At 37.6% G+C, this 24281-nt stretch overlaps 2 long non-coding RNA genes and 1 pseudogene across 3 annotated transcripts in view; 1 reads left to right on the forward strand and 2 right to left on the reverse strand.

Annotated features, from left to right (window-relative positions):
- The window catches only part of LOC128170387 (uncharacterized), a 197717-nt gene that overhangs the window by 61183 nt on the left and 112253 nt on the right, over positions 1-24281 (reverse strand). The gene's annotated exons all lie outside the window — the stretch shown is intronic.
- LOC128170386 (uncharacterized metal-dependent hydrolase YcfH-like) lies at positions 76-3422 on the reverse strand (annotated as a pseudogene).
- On the forward strand, positions 14871-22615 carry LOC128170389 (uncharacterized). 2 transcript variants are annotated; one of them, XR_008241825.1, is made up of 4 exons: positions 14871-15010; positions 21896-21949; positions 22157-22260; positions 22479-22615. It is a non-coding gene; the product is annotated as an uncharacterized LOC128170389 (long non-coding RNA). The 2 variants fall into 2 exon arrangements; XR_008241824.1 differs by lacking the exon at positions 14871-15010 and having other exon boundaries at positions 21862-21949.

The raw sequence follows: 24281 nt of genomic DNA on the forward strand, positions 1-24281 counted from the left end.
CTGTCATCAATGCTCTAAAACTCTCAAAAGCACTTTGTTGTTCTGTCTTCCAACGGAAACCATATTTCCTAGTGACTGCATACAGCGGGCAGCAATGCAAGAGAAATGGGGTATAAAACTGTGATGGTAATTAGCAAAACCTAAAAACTTTTCAAGGCCTGGAGGGCCAGTCCCATACTGACTCTATATACTGGTCTCCCATCTCTATTCCACTCTCACTGATGGTTCTGCCAAAAAAGTCAATCTTAGTTTTGAATAGCTCTTACTTCTGAGGCTTAAATTTCAGACCATATTCTCGGAAACGCTTATGGTGTTTCCCACCACTTTGATGGCGAGATAATCGGGGAAACCGATAGGAATGATCAACAACTTACCAGGTAGACATCCAATATTTTGAACAATTACATCTATCTGGAATATTTTCAGGATTTCTCTCTATTTCTCTCTGCGCATGGGCGAATTTATCCGGTGCCTGATGAATTCGCCCCCGCACTTATAATAGTGGGCAAAATCACCACACTCCCCCTGATTTCAAAAACCTGACCCCAGATATTACAAAAGTAATGACATATACATTAATACAATTTAAACCCCTATGATTGACAGTGCTAATGTAATTAACTAAAACATTGTGATTTACCATTACTTATAAAAACAGATATTAACAGTTCATAAATCATGACCAAATAAAAAGTCACTGTCAATCAATCACAGGCAATGGGTGTCCGGAATAGGAGCACGATGATTCAAGGCCCTCTCGTCTCTTCTGACGGTCCATGCTCTCTCTTCCATAGGGATCCCTTCGCTGGAAACAAACTTAAAAGAATGTAAAAATATCCTGGGAGAATACACTGCATATAAAAGGACAGACAATCAGTATCGGTGGCCCAACTGCTTAGCGAAGAAGGTGCGGAAGTTCTTTGCAACCGCCTCTTCAAGGTGTTCCACGGATTTTCCACTTACGGTCGCAACCAATTGGTAGACCTTTCCAATATGTTTCGGCGTCATTGGTCAGCCAACCCCACATGGCAGGTATGGACTGTTGGTCTTCACTAGTATTCGATCCTGTGGAATAGCTCTAACACCTTCCTGTTGGGTATCCAACATGCTATGGACACTTTCGCTCACTCCAAAGTACACCGGCCTCCCGGTATCTACCCAGAGTTTGATCTGCGCTGGGCCCCCTACAAAGCAGTGCAGGTAGATGGGTGCCTGGATAGACACGCCCAACCGATCTAAAAGGGTTATGCAGTCTTGGGTGGGAACTCAACTGCAGCTGTCCTTGTCTGCACCCTTCAGATGCAACACCATATTGGAGGATGGATCAACTCTGCAGAAAATCCTGCAAGGATGAACTTTTGCTGGGGGTGATGTTCTTTGTCAGAGTAGTCCAAGCCTATCTCCCCAACAGCCCAGCCCTTGCTATTGCACAAACTCATGGTGGCCGCGACATCAGCCTTGTTGCTCTATCACCTCCTTTGGGTGGATCCCCTTTACAATCACCAACCCACTCTCTAACCTCATTGGGATGCGGGCCTCCTTCATACCATAAACCAAGCACCCTCTGGAAATGGTGACTGACACTTAGGAGGGTCGGCTGTCTAGGGCTGTGGCATTCATTGCTCCTGTAAATGGAGCTGGCATCCATCCAGGGTGCCAATGACAGTCCACTACCAGGCAACTCATGGGGATCACTAGCAGGGGGATCACTAGTGGGTAGCTCCGCTTTCACTGGCACACGGTGACCCACCTCTTCAGGCTGCTGAATCCCCTTTCAACACAGAGATATTGACTTATCCCGGTAATCAGCCCACTACTTTGGCTGTCAAGTCCCAAAAAGTGTGAGACCCTGTTCACCACCTCCTGCACAGGCCTGGAGAACGTCTAGTCAACTCTCCCAAGTTGTCTCTCAGCCCACGCCCTTAACCTCTTCAGGGACTGTAATACAGGCTCTCTCTGGTGTGTTTGAAAAACCTCAGCAGATATATCCGCTAGGAAAGACACAAACTCCTCAGGATTCTGTGCCCCTCCAGCATGGTCCCTCCTAATGTTGTAAAGCATCGGTGTAGCTCCTGAAAATGTCTCCCTGCAACTGTGTACAGCGCACTTTCTTACTCCCCTTTCCTTTGTGTGTGTTCTTTCCTGACAAGGACGCATGTTAACTTCCTGATCTGAGCCACTGCTTTGGCTCAGATCAATAACAGTCATACTGGCCTCTTGTCCAAGCGGCTCCTGCAGCCCACCAGCACTCTCCTCCTCGAACATACCATCCTCCTCATCAAACACATACAATTGGAATTGCTCCTCCATCGCTGAATCTAAAATTAAAATATATTAGCAAGTAAATTATATCTGAGGACACTTTGAAACCAGTTATATACCTTAAAAGCTCTGGGTGTTTAATAAATGCTAATAAAACTACCAAAAACTTTTATACATTTTTCCTACTGCCCATCTATAAGAGAACACTCAGGGCAAGAGGTATGCTTTCTGCAATTTCAGCAGTCATACCCACACATTCCAGATGAAACCAGTCTCTGCAGGAATCACATTGCACCATTAACCCTTTTGGATTTTGTTTTTACACACATTATGACTTCCGTACCTTTTTCTTTGGCGGTTTTGCAACAATAGTTTCATCATGCTTAGTAATACCCTTTGAATGAGACCTTGTACCCCTGAATGGTCCATCAGGCTGTTTCCTAAGTCTCTCCTCAGGGTCTTTGGCGGAAGCACTATCTGTATTGCTTGATCCGCCAGCACTTACCTCATCATCTGGATGATCACCCAGGTCACTTGCCGTGATCTCATGTAATCTACCAACCACTTTGACAGTTTTCGTGCATCACATTTCTTAAAGTAGCTCGCGGGTTTGCTGACGTCACAATAGGATTCGACGTAAAGAGTTGACCGTCATAGCAAACTTATACATTTTTTTTAAAATGACAAATGATTGTTAGAAACATAAAAGGAAATATGTCAAAAGGCTTAAATGTAGTTTCTACAAACATTTATAATAATCAAGTGCTAAAATTTTATTAATAAAAACGTGACTTACTTTGTCACATTTTGTTCTATAAGATATGTTTATGCGTTGGAACTCCATGAAAAGAGAATTAGCCATTTTTCTCCTCTTCACATTACATTATATGTTATCGACTGCACATTGCATTTGTGCAGTCGATAATAATATGTAATTAGTATTTACATGTTCAAATTTGTGTTAATCAGCTAGTCTTGTCAATAAACGCATTATCATTTTTGGGTTCTCAGACGTAAGAAAATGATGATGTTGGGCTAGCGTCATAATGAAAATATAAGGTTTTGTGAAATCTTTTAAATCTTTGAAGTTGTTTTGCAAAAAATTGGCCGAGAACACATATTGATTATTTTTTATCAATTGATTAAAAAATATCTCCTCTGGTATTTTACTAAGTACATCTAATTTCGTCTAATTCGTTTTAATATTTGGAGCATAGTTTTGAAATGCATTTCTCGACAAAGATGTGCATTTTACTACTGTAAAACGAGAAAATATGGCGCACTACAAATTTTAGCACCTTTGGCGCAACTGCCTCTGAGCGCTAAAATTAATAGTGCGCCAAAGGTTTTCCATATGAATTAAATTTCTTCAAGTTGCAAAACAATAACGTCAGTCCATTTTTAAGGCTATATAGAAGTGTTCATTTAAATACCAGATGCTCTCGGTTCTGTTTGTTTAAACAATTACACAGGTAAACGGTATGGGTTATCGGGTATAAGTGCCTAAACATGGATTAATTAATTTAGTTTTAATTGCTTTTTAACATCTCTCATTAGCACCTTCAAAATTAAGCTTCTCCCCATGCCACTTCCATTTAGCGCCTCAAGGTGAAAATGTGATTAAGCGTGGCGATCGTTAACGCTGACAATACATGATTGATCATAATTTCTTTGATCTCTGATTAGTGGATATAAAGATAACTAGACACGATCTCGTTGCGAGCAACGAGGAGGTCTTCCGTTCGATTTTTAGAATGAAATATGACATCATCGAGTTTGATTTTCGACAGCAAACATGTTATGGAAAAGGAGTGAAGTACTAATGCTTTATTGTATTGTTTTTGTTTAAGTTCTCTTGCCTTTTTAACCTAATCTAGCTTTAATAATCTTTCACAAAATGGCTCTCATTATAGGGCTATAGATAAAAGATTTTAGAGCTCTCTGATCCCCTAATTTAAGGGGCAACTCTCTTTTTCTTGGATTCAAATGAAAGGACATTTAATTCTGAACACATTTTGTCAGCAAGTGTTTAGAAAATTGTTGGCCCCTAAAAACCCTTAATTACGTAACACATGATAAAATCATTACATTGCTTGAATATATAACTATAAGATAAACACATTTGCTTCTATAACATTTCACAACATATTTCTCAGTAAAGGGCTACAGATTAAAGACTTTAGAGCCCTTTGGTCCCCTTTTATTAGGGGCCAGCCCCTTTTTCTTGACATGGAATGAAAGGTCATTAAATTCTAAACAAATTTTGTTCAACACATGTTGAGTAATTCGTTACCGTTTTGGAGATAGATGAGAAAGAAGGTTTTAGGGGCCGGTCCCTTATCTTCTTTTAGGGGCCGTTCAACGAAATTTTGACGGTTGCAATTTATTGAGAACATCATTTTGAACAACTTTTCTTTTATACTGCATTACAAAATATTTTTCCTTTCTGAGATAAGGGTGATCAAATTTTTTGACTTTTGGCCCCTAAAAATCCTTAATTACGTAACACATGATAAAATCATTACATTGCTTGAATACAGAACTATAAGATAAACACATTTGCTTCTATAATATTTCACAAAATATCTCTCAGTAAAGGGCTACAGATTAAAGATTTTAGAGCCCTTTGGTCCCCTAATTTGAGGGGCCAGCCCCTTTTTCTTGATTTCAATTAAAAGGTCATTTAATTCTACACAAATTTTGTTCAACAAGTGTTTAGAAATGTGTTACCGTTCTAGAGATATATGAGAAAGAAGGTTTTAGGGGCCGGTCCCTTTTCTCCTTTTAGGGACCGTTTAACGAAATTTTGACAGTTGCATTTTGTTAGGAACATAATTTTGAACAACTTTTCTTCTGTACTGCATTACAAAATATTTTTCCTTTGTGAGACATGGGTGATCGAAATTTTGGACTTTTGGCCCCTAAAAACCCCTAATTACGTAACATATGAGAAAATCCTTATACTACTTGGCTTTATAACTGTATAATAAACATATTTGCTTCTATAATTTATTACAAAATATCCCTCGGTAAAGAGTAATGGTTAAAAGACTTTAGAGCCCTCTAGGTCCCTTATTGGAGAGGCCAGCCCCTTTTTCTTGATATCAGCTGAAAGGTCTTGTACATAAAAACATTTTTTACATTACATGTTTTAACAAAATATTTTCCAGAAAAGAGATAAAGAGAGAAAAGCACAAAAATTCACGACGCTTTTTTAAAGTCAATTTTCGAGCCGTAGCGAGCTTTGGCGCCAGTAGTGCTAAACATACAAAACAACAATCATGCAAAACTTCAATCTTTCCTTTACCTTCCGTAGAAATTTGAGCTTAATATCTATTATAGTTTAGGAGAACAACAGAAGACAAAATACCCATATAAAAATTAGAAAAACCTCAATACCTCAAAAACGGATGTGACGTCATCAACACAATTTTTTTTTAATCAGGTTCAGACCAATATCTATCATATCTGAAACTTTCATTGAGATCGGCCGAGCCGTTTCTGAGAAATCGCGTGCACAAAAATAGGAAGAAAAAAATAATAATAACTAAACACGATCTCGTTGCGAGCAACGAGGAGGTCTTCCGTCTGATTTTAGAATGTCATATATATGTTCGATCTTGATTTTGCTGTGAACAGCTAAATATGTTTAAGAACAGAGAGCAAGGTGTACATTCTAAAGGCCGGATACTATTTTGTTTCAGGTGTAAGAGCTTTGTTTAACAAGTGTTTATAAATTCGTCAACATTCTTGAGATATCTGAGAAAAAACGTTTTAGGGCGGGTCCATTATCTCCTTATTGGGGCCACTGTACTAAAGTTTGAAGGTTGCAAGATTAAGGTTGTTAGATAAATATATTTGCTTCTCTAATACATTACAAAATATACCTCGGTAAAGAGCTGTAGAAAAAGACTTTAGAACCCTTTTATGTCCCTAATATTAGGGGCCAGCCCCTTTTTCTTGGTATCAAATGAAAGGTCATTTAATTTTAAAGACATATTGCTCAACAGTTGTTAAGAAATTCGTTACCGTTTTTGAGATATCTGAAAAAAAAAGTTTAAGGGCCGGTCCCTTATCTCCTTATTGGGGCTGCTGAAGCAAATTTTGAAGGTTGCATGTTGTTAGTTTCATCATTTTGAGCATCTTTAATTCTATACTGCATTTCAAAATATTTTTACTTTTTGAGAAATAGGTGATCAAAGTTTTGGACTTTTGACCCCTTAAAACCCTTAATTACGTAACACATGAAAAAATCGTTATGTTGTTGGGCTTCATAACTGTAAGATAAACATATTTGCTTTTATAATCTATTACAAAATATACCTCAGTAAAGAGCTATAGATAAAAGATTTTAGAGCTCTATAGGTCCCTAATATAAGGGGCCAGCCCCTTCTTCTTGGTATCAAAAGAAAGGTCTTGTAAATATAAACCTTTTTTACATTACATGTTTTAACAAGATATTTTCCAGAAAAGAGATAAAGAAAGAAAAGTACGAAAATTCACGACTTTTTTTTAATTTCAATTTTCGGGTCCAGGCGAGCGTCGGCGCTTTTCAAGATAAAAATGATTTAAGACCTTCATGCACAACTTCAGTCTTTTGTCTATTAACCCTGAAAATTTCAACTTTATATCTGCAATAGTTAAAGAGGAGTTCCACCGACAAAATACCCCTATAAAAATTATCAAATCGACGATATCTCAAAAACGGAAGTGACGTCATCAATAAAAAAAATTTGCAACAAGGTTCAGATCAATACCTATCAGATCTGAAAGTTTCATAAAAATTAAATGAGCCGTTGCTGAGAAATGGCGTGCACAAAATTTGTAAGAAAAAAAATAATAATAATAGGGAAGAAGAAACAAAGCAATAACAATAAGGTCTTCCGTTGGAAACGGAAGACCTTAACAAGACAATACCTATTTTTTGTGGGTTTTTTAATGTAAAATTACTGTGAAAAAGATTCTCTCATGGTGATCAAAACTCATGGTAAATGTAGCATTCGATTTCACTTTTAGTTTCGGGACTCTTCTAGTGTTATCCAAGTCGACACGTTAAATTCAAAGTCCGATAACTCAAATTTGTTTACCAACAAAAATTACACATCATCGCCAATAAATGAAGTTTTCATATCTATCTACTGACGATTTACACAAAAGTAGGTGTATTGTTCTCAAAGACAGTTTACCTTGCATGCGAGATAGAAATTAAAGTTGTTGTGTTCACGTGCTTGAGTGAACACAGAACTAAATTTTGGGCGTGATCGTTTATCAAACTACAACATTTTTTGTATTCTTTTTTAAAGGAAAGATGCATGCGATAAAATATGATTGCCCTATTGTACTGGCACTTGCGTTTGCGCTAAAATACGTATGCGCCAAATTTTCTCGTTTTACAGTATATATTTCATTGAAATGGCGTTGCTTAATCTTATCAGCGACAGTGTGTTTAAAACACAATAACATTGTTACCGCGCAGACGAATTTCAAATAAATTTTAGAAATAAAACTCTAAAACCTATAGATCACGTGGACAAATTTTCAGGATATGTTTTCTCACAAGCAGTAAACCCACGAGCTACCTTAAGTTTTTCATGATGCATGATCTTGACCTCCCGACATGACTTCACAGCAAAAACTGTGTCGGACTTTGCTTCAACTATGACACCTGGGCCTATCCACATTGACTCTACCTTCTTTCCTGCGTTCTGGTGCCAGTACACAGCTTCACCTAATTTAAATTGGTGTTCTCTGGCTCTTATATCAAAATCCTGCTTCATTTTTTTGTGTGGCTTTTAACTTATCCCTGGCAGTCTCATGTGACTTTTGCAAATATTCTTGCAAATCACACACATATTTATCTACTTCTCCTTCCTTCCCATTTTGAAAATCATTGGTCGATACAGGATAGTTGCGGGCACTTTGACTTCTCTCCCTAACATCAATTTGTTTGCTGTGTACCCAGTGTGCCTATTGATAGCAGACCTCAAAGCACCTGCTGATTGGCCCAAGTACTGATACCAGCTCTTAGGACAGCCATCAATGTAACACCATAAGGGTGCGGTTGTAACGCTCAACTTGGCCATTCCCTGATTGTCTGTACGGTGTAGTCCGCGTTTTATGGATCCACAAGATCTCGCACATTTTTCGGAATAGCTCGCTCTCAAAGTTCCTTCCCTGATCAGTAAACACTTCATACGGGTACCCAAACCTTGATAAAAATTCATTGATGGCAGCTCTTGCAGTCACTTCCGCTGTCTGTGATGGTAGTGGGACACACTCCACCCACTCTATGTAAAGCTTTCCACCATCATGAGTATGTATTCATTTCCGTTCTCTGTGTGAGGTAATGGTCGTAGGAAATCAAGATGAATTTTTCCATTGGACTACCTGCTTGATAACTCTTCAAAGCAGAACAATTTGGTAATGGACCCCACTTTTTTATAACAGACATCACATGTGAGAACATAGTTCTTCATGTCAGCGACCATCTGCCAACAATAAAAACTCGACTTAAAATTCACTTTAGAACGCTGAATACCTTGGTGTCCGGATGAAAGAATGTCATGGCACTAATACATCACTTCTTCGCGCATAGTTTTAGGCACAAGAAGTTGCAGGGCATCTTTATCCTCAGCAGATTTATACCAAACTACCCCCCTATCATCTAACATGAAACAAAAATAACATTTCTCTTCAGGAATAGAGGTCATCAACTCACTCTCACTTGGCAAAACCCCAGACTCTAAGTATGCGTGAAGGAAAGTCAATACCTTATCTGCACTCTGCAGCTTAACCATGTCTTCTACAGAATATGAAGACAGAGATATCCCTTCCCCAGCTGCATGATCAGAACCCTCCTCCGGATTCTTGCTGAGCATTGCCTTTCCAAGCTGACTCACCGACTTGTCGTCTCCCAGGCCTCTCACACCCATTTTTGGTACTGGGGCCAGGGCCAATGGATTGGGAAAAATGCAACGTTTTGATAGAAATTGGGAATTTTTTTCCTTGCTTAATGTACAGTCCCCAAAACAAAAACTAGGGTATATTGATAGGATTTTTTAAAGGTTAATTTTTTTAAAAATTATTTTTAAAACTTGGAACATGTGTGTATAATACAATTTTAGAGAAATGCAGAACGTTATATTATAATGTGATAGTTTGTGAGAAACCTCTCAACTGCTTTGACATCTTTTGGCATGGGCCATTCCCGTACTGCCTCTAAATACTGATCTCCCCATCTCTACACCATCTTTGCTTACTGTGCGCCCCAAAAATTCTACTTAAGGGCAAAAAAGCTCACATTTGCGAGGTTTGAACTCTAACCCAAAACTTCGGAAACCCTCAAAAACTTGGCGCAAATTGTCTAAATGCTCTTGTTCAGTTTTGCCCAACACTAGCACATCATCTAAGAATGCAAGAACAATTTTCCAGTTAAGGCGGTGCAGCACTAAATTGATAGCTCTGGCAAATGTTGCAGGGGCATTACATAAACCAAATCTCATCTGCGATATTTCAAAATGTTCAAACTTCGTGATGAAGGCAGTTTTCTTCATATCATCTGGGTGTATCTTCATTTGCCAGTAAGCTGCATTATCATCAAGCTTTGAAAACCATTTGTTTCTTGATAGGGTATTCATACATTCCTCTATTAGTGGCAAAGGAAAACTGTCTTTGATTGTGACCTTGTTCAGTGCACGATAGTCAACGCACCATCTCACGCTTCCGTCCTTTTTACGAACAAGCACTGGAGCAGCGGCCCAGTCTGAAGTAGAGGACTGGATTACTCCTCTCCTTAAAAACTGCAGGTGTGCTGCGCATCCGCTGCTTTATGGGGTGCGCATCGCCAGTGTCAATACAATGCTCAATCTCTACAAAATTGCCCAAATCTAAATCACTGACTGCGAAAATATCTGCAAACTTAGTTACAAGACTGACTGCTTCCTGGCGGTCAGAGCGTTTTCCTTCAGATCTCTGATAAGCGAGCTGACATGCTCACAATCCTTTTGCCCTTCTGTTGACACCCGACGCACTGACGCCTCGCTGTTTTTGACTGCACAAGCTGCTGTCACTATACCAACAACACTTCCTGTTTTAACAAAATGACCGCGGTCAGTCATATTTATGACACACAACTTGCCCTTATTCCCAGAATTATTGTAAGTCCTGGAAGCAACAATACCCAATGGAAAGACATTGGCTGGTTCAATGATAAAATATGACATCTCATTAGCCAAATCATATTCTATCACTTGAGCAGTATGCGATGGAATCTGCACCCGCCGAGATGATACAGCAATTAGCACCAACTTATCCACACCACTAGACATTTCAATCATGCCTGGTACCCCTTTGACTCTCAGAGCTCCTGTCTCACAGGAAATTTGTGCACCATGTGACTTAAGGAAATCAATTCCAAACAACATTTTATCCTGCAATGGACCAACATAAATTGGATGAACAAACCTATATCCACCAACTGTAATCTCAACTTTACCCAAAAATTTAGCACACATACCAGTCACCTCACCCGCAAGTCTTATATTTGACTCCTCAACAATGTGCGGCTTGGGTTGCATAGAGACAAACCTTTTGTGATACTACATGTATTGTAATATCTGCGGCTGTGTCAACTATAACATTCACCTCCATACCCGCAATTCCAACCAACACATGCCATGCCCCTGAACCTTCACCCCGATTACCAGACTGAACATAAGGTAAAACATGTGCAGCACTAACTGATGGATTTTCTGCAAATGTAACCCAACCCCTCATGGTCTGTGGTGAAACAGAAACATTTGGCTCATTGTGGTCTGTATTTTTGATAGTTGGGATTGGGGGACCTGCATAATTGTTATGTGATTGTTGCAGACAGTTTCGCTTCATGTGACCTGGCTGCTTACAACCATAACAAATTTTTGGCCTTCTATTCCCCTGACGATTCAAACTAGTAACATAGAGATGGCACTGGGCTGTGGTGTTGGCCTGCGTTTTGTTTATCTACAGCATCGCCAGACCTATCTACTAGATGCCCCCTTGACACATACTCAGGTGAACAATTTTCTACAGGTGATACTGACCTTCGGTACCTAACTTCATTTGGGACTGACCTTACAGCCCTTTGGTGATGAGCAATTGCACAACGACTAAACTGGATATCTGGCGGTCAGTCAATTAATTGCTGATCCGCCTCACAGTCTAAGTATCCTAAAGCAAATCTCATTATCAACTGTTCCTGAAAAATTTCAGGCAAGGTCCCACTCCCAAAAGTCCATTACTCTATCACCCCACTGGTCTATTGGCTCTTCAGGTTTCTGAGTAATTGAATTCAACTCTAACTGGGAAGCTGACCAAACCTCTCCTCCATGCGAAGTATTACCTCTTGAAAAGTAAGTGTAGTACCCCTGCGGCGCAAAATGTCAAAATACTTCAAAGCCACCCCCTCTAGTGTCAAACTAAGTGCAAACAAACAATATGCATCACACCAGCCATTATATTCTGCAATGGTTGAAAACTTTGAGTAGAATGGACCCCACTCTACATCCCCATTATACTTGACACCCTTTACCTCAGTGGGAATACTCCGACTTATTCCACTTCTACTACCTGGCGGTATAAGACTGGGTAACTGAGACCTATGAATGCTAGACAATATAGGACTAGGGGTCCTCCCTGACTGCCATACATTTGACATGACTGGCTGCCTACTCTCAGGTATACCTGTTTCTGGTTGTCCAGACGGAGTTCCCTGATAATTTGACATAAATGCCAAGTTTGTGTTGGACAGGACTGGGTCATTGGCATTTGCATAGGGGCTCCCCCAACTTGACCCCCAACCCCAGGGCTTTGACTGCTACTGACATTAGCTACACTACTCGGGTTATGACTCCTGATGACATTTCCCTAGACTGGTTGGGTACTATACCTGTGAGTCTTGCGTTAATGCTTCTGTCACCAGGCATTGGCCATGGCATGAAGCTTACATCTGCCTTAGGGACTTCTGCAATGACACGGGGAAAGCTAGGAATTGCCTGCCTCCCTGCGGAAACAGAACTTACCGAGCTCAACACAACCCTTGGACCCCCAGAGAATGTAGCATTCCCCCCATCTGCTGAAGTTGTTTGTACAGCCTCTCCAGGAACCCAAGGACCCCCCTGGCTACTGGAAATTTGTGACTGACTTGGCCCGAAGCTGGCAGCATTACCTTGAATTTCCGGAGATTTATTTCCACTCGACAAACCTGACATTTGAAACATTTCCCTAATCTGTGAACTAACACCCCCGCGGGCATGTTAAGGCTTCCCGATGGATTTTACAGCGATATGTAGAAAGTCACTTGTCTGTACTTCATACGATATGACGTCATAATTAAGTTTGACGTCACTATCTGCATTCCTGTCGATAGTTCTCAGGGAATATGTATCTTAACGTTAAAAGTGAATTATATCAAACCAGTATAATACCGCATGTTTCCTTTACATAGATGCTGCCATTAATGCTAGACGTACAGAAGTTTTTCATATTGAAAACCAGTATCAAATAATCGGCAGTTTTAAAGCTTCGTTTTAAGTAAAAGACTATTTATATTTGGAGACTCCTTGCTACGTGTAAACAACTGAATGAAGAAATTTTAATGCATGAAAAACCAGCTTGGCGCAGGTGAAAGATCAACACAATTTTAGAATATTTTACGTAAAATTGGTAGAGAATATAAGTACCAATGTGGATCGTGCTTGGGAAACCTACGGATTTACCCCAATATTTTCTAAATCGCTTTTGAATAGTAAAAATGTGCATTATTTTGTTGATTTTGTGGAAAGTTTCAACAATATCTTCCATAAACGAAATATCTATTTCTTTCCCAAGCAAGAACTTAAAAGTATATATGACTTAAGGAAAGATTTTTCTTAAAAATATGTATAATTTGATGTCGTTAATCACCTGCGCCGATGTGATTTATATAGATCATTTGCAATATTAGGAATCGCCCGTCACGTGCTTACAGAGTACATATGACGTCACAAAAATGCATCAAATATAAAGTTTAACATCGGTGGCAATAAATGTAACATAGATTTTAAGAAATACTTCCAGTCAAAGTATTTTTGCGATGATTAAAATAATATCATTTTTCAGCCGTATTTTAGCATAGGGACGCCTTAACATTGCTGCGCCATACTTGTTCCGTCATACTGGACGTCTCGAGCGACCCAATACCTGTCCTGATAGAATCGACTTCACTCTTCAGACATTCGAAGTCTATATCCAAACCATCTACCATACCTTGTAAACTGCCTCTTCTCGAGATCATCCTCCGTTTACTTCTCCCCATGACTCTTGGATCCACCCGTCGTTTGATGTACCCTACCTGTAGATAAAAGCCCATCCCTGACGCTATTCCCTGAGGTACTTAACATGCCATCCTGGTCATTTCCCTCAGACTGAATGTAGCGGCCATTCAGAATTTTCCAGGCCCCCCTACCAACACCTGCTGTTTGCATCTTCTGAGCCATTAATTCATTCAAAGTACACTAAATCAATAAATCATAAATAAAACAAACCAATATTTCAACAAATGAACACTTGGCGGCTTGCTGCAAGTACAAAACTATGACATACAAAATATATTTTTCAAAATGGCGCCTACCATGTTGTCTCGGCATGGCATTGAATTTTCAATCTTGCCCACTTACATCAAAATTGACCCTGCTCGCAGCGCTGTTTATCGTGTTTCCCACTGCTAAGATGGCGAGATAATCGGGGAAACCGATAGGAATGATCAACAACTTACCAGGTAGGCGTTAAATATCTTTATATATACTTCTTGAACAATTACATCGATCTCGAATGTTCGCAGTTGATTTATCTTTATATCTCTCTGCACATGGGCGAATTCATGCGGTGCCCGATGAATTCACCCCCACAATGGAAGTTGCAGACGTTAAAGTGAAAGGTCGTTTTGCGAAAATTAATGACGCGGAAATGAAAGTTATAATGGAAAATGTTTATGCCAGGAACACTATTACAGGGTAACTGCAACATCTGTTAAGCTTTTTCGGGAATATCTCGAGTCGAAAGGCGAGAGCCGAGACTTCGTAAATTTCGAGTGCGAAAAGCTAGCTAAATTTTACATGGAAGCTAGAACGAAGGATGGAGATATGTAAAAAAAGACTTCGAAAATAATATAACGAATGTAGCCCTTTCGCTCTGTCGATCCATAGATATATCGCATTCACCGAAAAGCATATCGACCTCGCACTTCGTGCTCGGTCGATATGCTTTTCTGTGAAGTCGATATATCTATGGATCTACCTCATGAAAGGGCTATATTTGTATAGTATTATATGATATATATTGTATGATAGGATGCAATATTTAATTTTATATTCTTATATTGACTAACATATGAACATATGATTATCATATAATTTTTTAACAGATGATATATGATTTTGTGTCAAAACAGAATCCATGAATATCCAAGATCATAAAGTATGATTTTCATTTAATATGATAAAGGTGGTCTCATAAAGGCGATGTCTCATAAGGGTGATGTCTCGTCGCGGTGAGCTTTGTAATCTGTGATTACCTATGTTTCTAATTTCAGGAGAAGTCTCCCTTGATAAAGTTCAACAATGGCGGATAAACAATGTGGGATGCTGTCTTGTCAACAACAGTGAAATTTGACACCTGTATACCCGTATTTCTACCAATTGTCTCAGTCTTCTTTGTTGTGTACATCAGACAGGTAAGAAAATCAAGATAATTGTTTGAAATCATTTTAATAAGATGAACAATAAAAAATATAACATTTACATGTGAGAGTACCTCATGAAAGGACATGTCACATTTTACACACACTCATCATTCACACATTACCATACATTCAGTGCACATTATTAAAACATAGCAATCATTAAATGTAATACAAAATTCACATGATAGGTATAACGAACATTTCATACATGTTAACTACGAGGGTTGTTTAGAAATTATTGAGACATTTTCTCTTATTCTTTTGGGGAAAACAAAAAATCCTTGAAACTTCATCAAAAGTAAATCAGGAATGCATTTTACAAAACAACTAATGACAAAGTCGTAAATATTTTCAGTTTCATGGATTCAATTTAATGAAATTTTTTTATATAAAACCATTTATTTACTACTATTTTGATTTCAATCATATTTTACAGCCATTAGAATAAAATATTGATTAGTTCGTGATTAATTATCATTTATTTAGTTGGTCATAAGTTGTAAGTTCTTTTGTAAAGCGCACCCCTGGTATATCAATGTGAAAAGTTTCTTGTCCATGGCATAATTAGATCATTCCTGGTAAGTGGATCAACATGCCCTAGTCCTGTGACTTGGCGCAATCGCAAACTCTTGGCAACATCATTTTAACGCTTCTCATTGCTCTTGTGTTTAAAAGCATTACAAACAAACAGAAATAAGAATTCTTTATTTCTCATCTTTTGTTTTTATTTTAAAATGTTGTCATTTACATTAATATACATTTTCTCTAATTCTTGATTTTTTGTGGAAAAAAATTTGAGTTATTTCTACCCGAAAGTCAATTTACTGGGAATGTCTACTGTAGTCAGTTTGGAAGTATATTAGAACTGATCACAACAGTTAGTGTGTAAAAAGTACTTGTCATTACTATAACCGATTTGGTTGGACTTTTCCGATGCGTCATGTTTAATTCTATCAACTACATCATACATAAAAAAATTTTTTTATTGGTGGATTCAGCTTACCGCTGATTGGTTGCTGGTTAACTCAGACTAAATTATGCACGGACAGAACAACAACATATCAGAGAATGAAAAATTTACATGGGTACTCGTGACTGTCGAAATTGGGCTATTTTTTGTATGTGTACACTTGTGATAAAACATACATACGGTACATACATATATAGCTGTAGCTCTATGTAAAAGTTTTGGGTTAGTAAATATAAAGCTATAGTGTATACAATACTTACATGTACAAAAAACTTTACGGCAATTTACTGAGCATAAAAAATACGCTTTTTAAAAAAAGATTTACATCATACCATACCACATTTTGTGCAAATAATCCATTTTAATCATTTAGTTTACAACTGTTAATAATTGTAACTTTACTTGGCCCAAACTTTCTCCCATTAATGATTAAACAACCCAGGGTTTGACATTAAGTTTTTTAATTACTAGACCAGTCGGGCTACCTCAGTAATTTTTCACTAGCCCTGACTCTTTTACTACTAGCCCTGACCATACTTGCCAACCTCCAACATGTGAAAATCTGGTCATGACCAGATTTGGAAAGTAAAAAATCTGGTCATAGCGCGTAACGACATTCACGACATATTTACCATGCACTTCATAGGTATATACAATAGAAATATGTTTAATAACTTATGTGTAATACTTTATTGCAAAGAAGCATTTTAACTAACAGTTTCTGATTTTGAATTTTGTAAAGTGATCTGACACAGGAAATGGTAGGTTGTGTTCAGCTAAAAAAAAAATGCAAAAAGAGTTTCTGCTACATAAACCTTGCCTTTGAACTCTGTAAATGATGGCATGAAAGTTGTAAGTGACTTGGAAAACTTTTGTGTATTAAAAAGCATTCTATACATGATTTAGCGTTTTTGAATGTCAGATCATTTTGGGCACACAATCCAATATTCAAATGTGCGTTACATAGAACACAAAAGCCTCGTTTTATACACGATTACTTTGTTTTACCTATGGGGATTCATTTTCCAAGATATGTTGATAGGTACAAAAATATCGTTTTCTTTTTGTTGGTTTTGATTCCGCTGGCCCCGATGAAGACCTTTTCTTATTGAAAGCCATCACACTTAATGATTTAAACTTTCGGTTAGTCAAAACAACTCACGATAATAATTACACTTAATGTGTCTGTTCTAGCCATCGGCATTGTTTACGCGTTACGTAAACAGTCTAGACGGGACTCCCAAAACGGAGTTAACTCCCAAAACGGAGTCTTTGGCTCCATCATGCATTGCGGTAAAATGGCGTTTCTAATGTAAACAACGCATGAGTTATGCCCCTTAGTTCTAAATAAATCTCTAAAATTGGCTAAAAACACGGCAAAAATTAATTTTAAACTTTCAAAAACATTTCTGAACGTTTATTTGTCATATTTATGTCAAATGTTCATAACTGTTTACTTGTATTACGTAAGATTAATTTTTAAAATGAAAAATTCACCCACATCTTCGATCGCGCATAACAATAACTTTTTATATAGAAATAAATTAAATGCTTGGATATGATTATTTATCATTGTTTGTTGAAATATAGTCTCATTTACATCATTTTCAGGCTTAATTACTTAATTATCTTTAATAATTATGCATTTAAAATGGTTAACTAACATCGGAAACGCCGCGAGCGATTACAATTGTTTTGATGATAATTATCTGTTTAATTTAAAGAGTTATTGTATCTAGAATGACAATTTGTTTAATTTTCTAGGTTTTTAAACTACCAATTCTAATTTTTTAAAACAAATAAGACGTTTTTAATCATCGCTAAGGCAGCCAGTTTTTGTTATTAGTCGGGGCCCTTTTCGTTTATGCACCTATCAATTTGTGTGTTTGGTGACCTTAAATTGTAACACAATACGAAGAAAGTACAATTTAATGCAATTTACCTTTTAGTTACGATAAAATTCCATGAAAAACACAAAAATGTCACTTTTTAAGCATCGTCCAAACATCCAACTTCGGAGATAAATAACTTTCTTAAGTGCAAATAAACACCTATTTCGTGCAAATACGATCGATAGTAAATTATATCCTGGGTCTTTTAAAACATGTTAGAAGTTTGCCAACACATGCAGCACTTTGCAAGATGATTTCTCGTGGACCCCATGTTTTTCATCGAAAATTCGCCATTTTTTGTACAAGTGCGCATGCGTAGACTCCCAAAACGGAGTCCAAAATACTTGCAGAAATTCACTTCCGTTGACTCCGTTTTGGGAGTCCGTCTAGACTGGTAAATCCAAGCTCAGCTTGGGTTCATAACTGGAAGTCACACGCGCAACGTAATTTACGAACCAAATCCGGAAATCGGGAGATTTTCGGGTTGTTCGACAAAAATCGGGTGAAAAGCATGACCCGCCGGGTCATAAAAAATAATCGGGTGAAGGGTCGAAAAATCGGGTGTGACCCGACGAAATCGGGTTAGTTGTCAAGTATGGCCCTGACCAATTTTGACAAAAATAAACTAAAAGTAATGACAACCAAAAAATATTAAAAACCTGTTTCTGTTTAATTGTATTGATTTATCTTTACCAATAATGAATCATTCAAACACTATTTAAGGTTTAATTTTATTCAAACTGTACTAATAATGATACAAGTATTCAATGGTTGACAAGGGACCAACAAAACTTTAGGGAGATCGACTTTATATTCTCCTTAACAGAGAAACATGGAGAAGTTTAAGAAATCTGGGAGACTTTTATTACTTGACAATGGCATAACAATAATGAAGATATACACCGATTTAAACTTAAATAATTTAAATTAGATTAGAAACAAGTCATTATGATTAAAAAATAAAACAAATTCTAAAAATTGAAAAAAAAATTATCAAGTTTATTTAATTTGAATTATTTGATGTATTCATACATTCTATCGATCAAATGTTTTGTAACTGTGTTAACTAAAATGACAAATAAAATCAGTCTCTGTTTTTTAGTGTATTTTGGTGGCATTAGTCCAACCCAATAACCATTATCAATATGTTGAGGATTTAGATTTTTTTAAAAGATATTATAACTGTAAACAAAGGGTTTTGATTATTTTAGCATAAATTTGGCAGTGTTATTAGCTAATTACAAGTTGCCAACAAATTCACTGTTATATCAACACTAGCCTTAAAGTAATAAACATCGTTTTGTACAGCATGTGGTTGCATCACCCGTATTTATAACCCCTAAAGATAAGACAGACTAAATTAATCACAAGAGGCATAAACTGAGTTTTGAAGACGTCTTTAGAATGAAATAGTTATCATTTTATTGCCCTTGGGGTTAATTTACACAATTATATGAACTCCGCGTACAGGGCGACTTGGACTTTTCGTTCGGAGGAAATTCCGGCGAAGTTACCGATCAAAAAGTATTTCCCCTATTTCATCCTCTAGGTTAGTCCTTGGGTTGTACCTAAATTACGGTTTGTAGAATTTAAGCCTGTTAGGAAAAGGTGCTTTTACTTCTATTGATATTAATATTACATAAAAAGTATGTGCACACTTTTTTTTCACACGACCAGTCGGGCTAGTACACAGACATTTAACCCGACCGGACCTATCATTTACTAGACAATGTCGGTCGGACGTGCCTTAGTGTCTAACCCTGAAACAAGCTTTAACTTGGAAAGCGGATCAAGAGCTGTATTTTTTATGTAAGTAAACAAACCAGTGTACATGTATGGAGCTGGTGACCGGTGGTTCAAAGACAGGTAAAATAAAGAAATCTGTAGTAAATTGTTTGGGGATATTTTAGTATATATATTTACACCGAAAGTGATAGGGCAACAGAAGAGAAACGAATCGGACACTTGCCTAATGAAGACGCACATATACAAACCCCCTTGCACTCTCCACTTCCTTCTCGTTCTTTCACACCATCGTTCAATTCTTTTATTGACTGTCGATTGCCGATCGAAAAGTGTAGAAATCGAGGAATCGAGGAATTCATATAGATCTATCACTTCACTTCGACTGGCAAGTTAGTAGGTAATACATGTGCATTATACATTAATGGTATTTACATGAAATGAACGCTTAGCACATGCAATTTTTAAATATTATAAAAAATAACGCCGTACTCTGGACTGTAGCTTGAGGCTATGGTTTAAGGCCCGTTTACAGAGAGAGAGAGTTTTGCACAGAATTTAAACATAGGGGATAGTCGATAATGACTCCATATTGGGGGAAAATGAACTGTTCTGAGAAATCCTTCAGCTATGGCATTGCATAAGCATGTACTGATAACTCCGCCTAAGAAAAGGAATTGACCAATCATAAAGTTTTCACAACGGCGGCGTCTATAATTATTCATGCATGACATTGCTGACAGAAATGATTGTGACGCTATAGAAAAATCCAACCAAAGTTGTTTTGATAATATATAGTTCCTTTTTCTTAATTCTAGATAAGCAATCAGTGAAAATATTATGTTGAACTGAAGCTCTTCATCTCTTGTCATTGTTTAGTTTTTGTCTGAGCAATTACGTGGCCTTAAAAGGTCTTCTTCTGAGATTTCCACGAGTTTGATGTATATTCGCTGCGTCGTTTTGACGTCAAAATTTAAGGTAAAGTCGTTGTTAAATTTCTATTGTTCTCTAAATTATTTGTAATACAACGGAGCCTCAGTTATCCGGACACTTTCGTTCCCAAGTCCAATCGTCCAGATAAGTGAAGCGTCCGGATATCTGAAATGTGTCTATTGTTGTCTTGAATGATAATGTATTTGTATGTACAATGGCTCCCAGTGTTGATACTAGTTTTTTTTGCCTTTCATACCATATAGCAACACATGCTAGAGTTGTCTGTTGATATGAACGTTTTTATAGATATAAAGAACTCTGCTTTATTTTATTATTTTGTCATGAAATATTAACCGGACATTAATGATAACCGAATCTAGCTAAATTATTTGTGTCCAAGTGTGATATGTGTAAGATACACTGTTGTTCGCAATTTTCCAAATTTTGAAAGTGATTTGGGAAGTCAGTGTGTTTATACAAGCTACTCATGAGGGTCTTGCACGTAAAAAAGGTGTGAAACTTAATTGACAGGGGTAATCTTTTGTACTGAGTAGGGTATCATCAATTTTTACTGTCCAGTTAAATGAAGCAAGATTAGTAGTAAAACGATGTTTTGTGGTAAAAACAGACCGTCCAGATCCGGAACACAGAATTCCGGATAAATGAGAGAAAATAACGTATAAAAAAATCTCTTCCCAAATAAAATCGTCCGTAAACTGAAGTGTCCGGTTATCTGGCGTCCGGATATCTGAGGCCCCACTGTATATCTGTATTTCAACCCAAACATATTAAGTGAAACGATCAAAAAATAGTTGCAGAAAATAGCAAAATGAACTTATTTAATTTGACTTCTTTTATCATTAGCTGTAAGTCTGCGGAAACTTAGAAAGAAGATGTTCAGGTTTTTTAATCTCCAAGTTCATACTGCGCCGGATACCCCGACCACTGACTTGTTTAACTAAACAAACTATTAAATATTCTTTTAATATTACTTGTTGAGGGTTCTTCAATGTTTATGCCAATTTTCACCAAAATTCATCATTAAGAAAGGGAAATATTCCAGCTGTCTCAATAATTTCCGAAAAACCCTTGTACATACACCCCCTACCCACCTACCCATGATGATCTTCCCCCCCTTTCCACACTTTGCTACTTCCTGTTTAATTTTGGATCTGTTGGGAATTTACGTTAAGTGTCTTTAGACTTTTTATTGTAGAGCTGATATCTTTTAGATCTGTAGAATTTATATTTTAATTATAGTTTTGTTTCATTTAAAGTAATTTTGCCCAATTTTCTGTTGTTTTAGATGATGGACCACTCTACTTCTTTTCACAACAGGTGCCCCTACAGATTCACAAAGTTCCAATGTTGAATGTCCATGACCCTGGTTGAGTGAGTGCACAACTTTATGTATTCTACTTTCAAAATTTCTACTACTAGGAATACATTTTGGATTTGATTTTAATTATAAGTACGGCCTTTTTAAAGATTCTGATTTTTGTGTGCAAGTGTGATATTTAACAAGCATCTGTCTTCTTCTGTCATGCTCAATTCAAAGTCATGAGGCAACACTGAAGGGTACCACTTGTTGTTTTTCAGTCCGCGACAGGAAAAGGAATAAAGTTGGCAGGAATTTCCGCACTGTCTTTGGTAGCAGCTGATGATGGAACTGACAGCAGTTGACATGGCCTGTTTCTTCAAAGGTAAGTCTCCGGAGTAGTGATTTTAGAGTTTTCGTACTCCGTCCTGCATCTAAGCTTTAGGTCCAGAACAAAACTTCTCTGCATGGATTCTCTCATAGCTTTTGTTCTTCCAGGAAACATGTCACTCCTGAATGGAGACTTAGCAGTCTGTATTCTTTGAGAGTCAAAGAAGTGGCGCAGGTCTTTGAGTTTTTCAATCATATGCCCTTGCTTTTCAGATGCACCAGAAGCAGCAGCACTATCTCCATCACTGGTGAAATGGGAAATGACAAGTGGACGGTCATCACTTTGCAGCTCAACGATGCATTCCGCAGCCCATCTCTTTTCATCTTCTATGGTGATCTCAGGAGGAATGGTTGCAATGCAGTCTTCATGTCCTAGGCATGTAACTTCCTTTTCCTTGGTTCTAAAATAGGTGCCTTTTTTGCATAGTTTATTGCCACAAAACACAGCCACACCATTCTTCTTGGTAACATTTTCACTTAAGGTCAGACGACACGTTCCTCAATTTTAGATAACTTTTTCCAGGAAATTGTTAATGGTTTACTACTACTTTGACAAGCCTTCTTGCAAAAAATTAGGGTACCTTCCCAAGCATTTCTTCAAAATACTAGAGTATGCAATTTCCTATATAATCTTCTTGAAAATACACTTGAATTGCTGATATAAAAATAAATTCATCTACACCACAGCGATATTCACTATATTAGAACTACATCTCTGCCGGGGCGGAGCTTTGAACTCACGACCTCTATAACCTATAAACGCTTCTGACAGTGAGCTGCCACGGTTCTAACCACTCGACCATCTAGACATATAACCACATCTAAGTAAATTTTGATCATTTTTAAAGTAATTATAAAATTAATATTTTTTATTGGAACTCTTTATTACGAGGAGATACAAAAAAGATTCTCGAGGAACATGTTGTCTGACCTTAAAGTGTATGTCACTTGTGTGGCAGTTTCCCGATCGCACTGAAGGTGGCATTGTAAAACGAGGCATCTTCATCCGCTCTTATAGGTGTATTGGCAAATCCACATATCTCATTAAGCTCTTGAATGTCCTGATTTATTTTCTTTATGCTGTTTTTGTTCAAATCAGTGATGATTGGCCTACTGTGTTGCAGGTCTGATGAATGTTGGTGGCTGATGCCGGGTCAATGTTTGTGCCTAGAAGTATACCATGCATATCCTTTGTTGTAAGGCTGGTAGCCAAGTGGCCAACAGCCATGGCAACATTAAGCTGTGCGGCTCTCCGTCCCTTTCCTGATTGACTGACTTCCTCGTAAAGATTTTCATGGTGACTGGTGTAATGGCACTTCTTACATCAAATGGAAAGGATCCATGCCAGACATTGCTTTTCCCCCCCCCCATGCTGGTTCCAGTCCATTGATTCGTCACAGTTCAGGAATTTCTGTGAGTGCTCTTTAAAAGGATTGTTCCATAGCTTGCAGTTTTTAACTGGGTTTTCTAAAGGAAAAATCCGGTTATTGATATGGTGATAATGACAGGCGGGCAGTTGCCAAAAGGTTACCCTTATTGTACAGAAAATTCCTCCTACAGTTTTCAAGATAGGAAATTGTTCTTTTGCAGATCAATTGGACATATATTAGAGGTGTGCATATTTTGAGTGTTTTGATTTTTGATTATTTATGAAAAAATACCAGCTGTTGAACTTAGTCAGATCAATTGGACATATATATCAGAGGTGTGCATTTTGCTAGGATTTTGATTTCTGACAATTTATGAAAACAGTATGAGCTGTTGAAACAAAATTATGCATATAGGGCACCCCATTTCCCTGCATAGGTAATGTTCATCAATTCAGGGTTGACAAATGGATTATAGATACATGTAATGTTCACACAAAAGAAAACCTGGTTTGCTGTCACATTGACAGCTTTTCTCTTGTTTCATGATGGAGTACTTTGTAAAGTTTGGCATTGGGGTTCGGTGACTCTGCATCCATGTACGAGTCTCCCGACTTCACTTCACTTGACCCGGGTCGCAAGATCTTCA

This window comes from Crassostrea angulata, chromosome 2, assembly GCF_025612915.1.
Source record: "Crassostrea angulata isolate pt1a10 chromosome 2, ASM2561291v2, whole genome shotgun sequence".
Taxonomy (NCBI): Eukaryota; Metazoa; Mollusca; class Bivalvia; order Ostreida; family Ostreidae; genus Magallana; species Magallana angulata.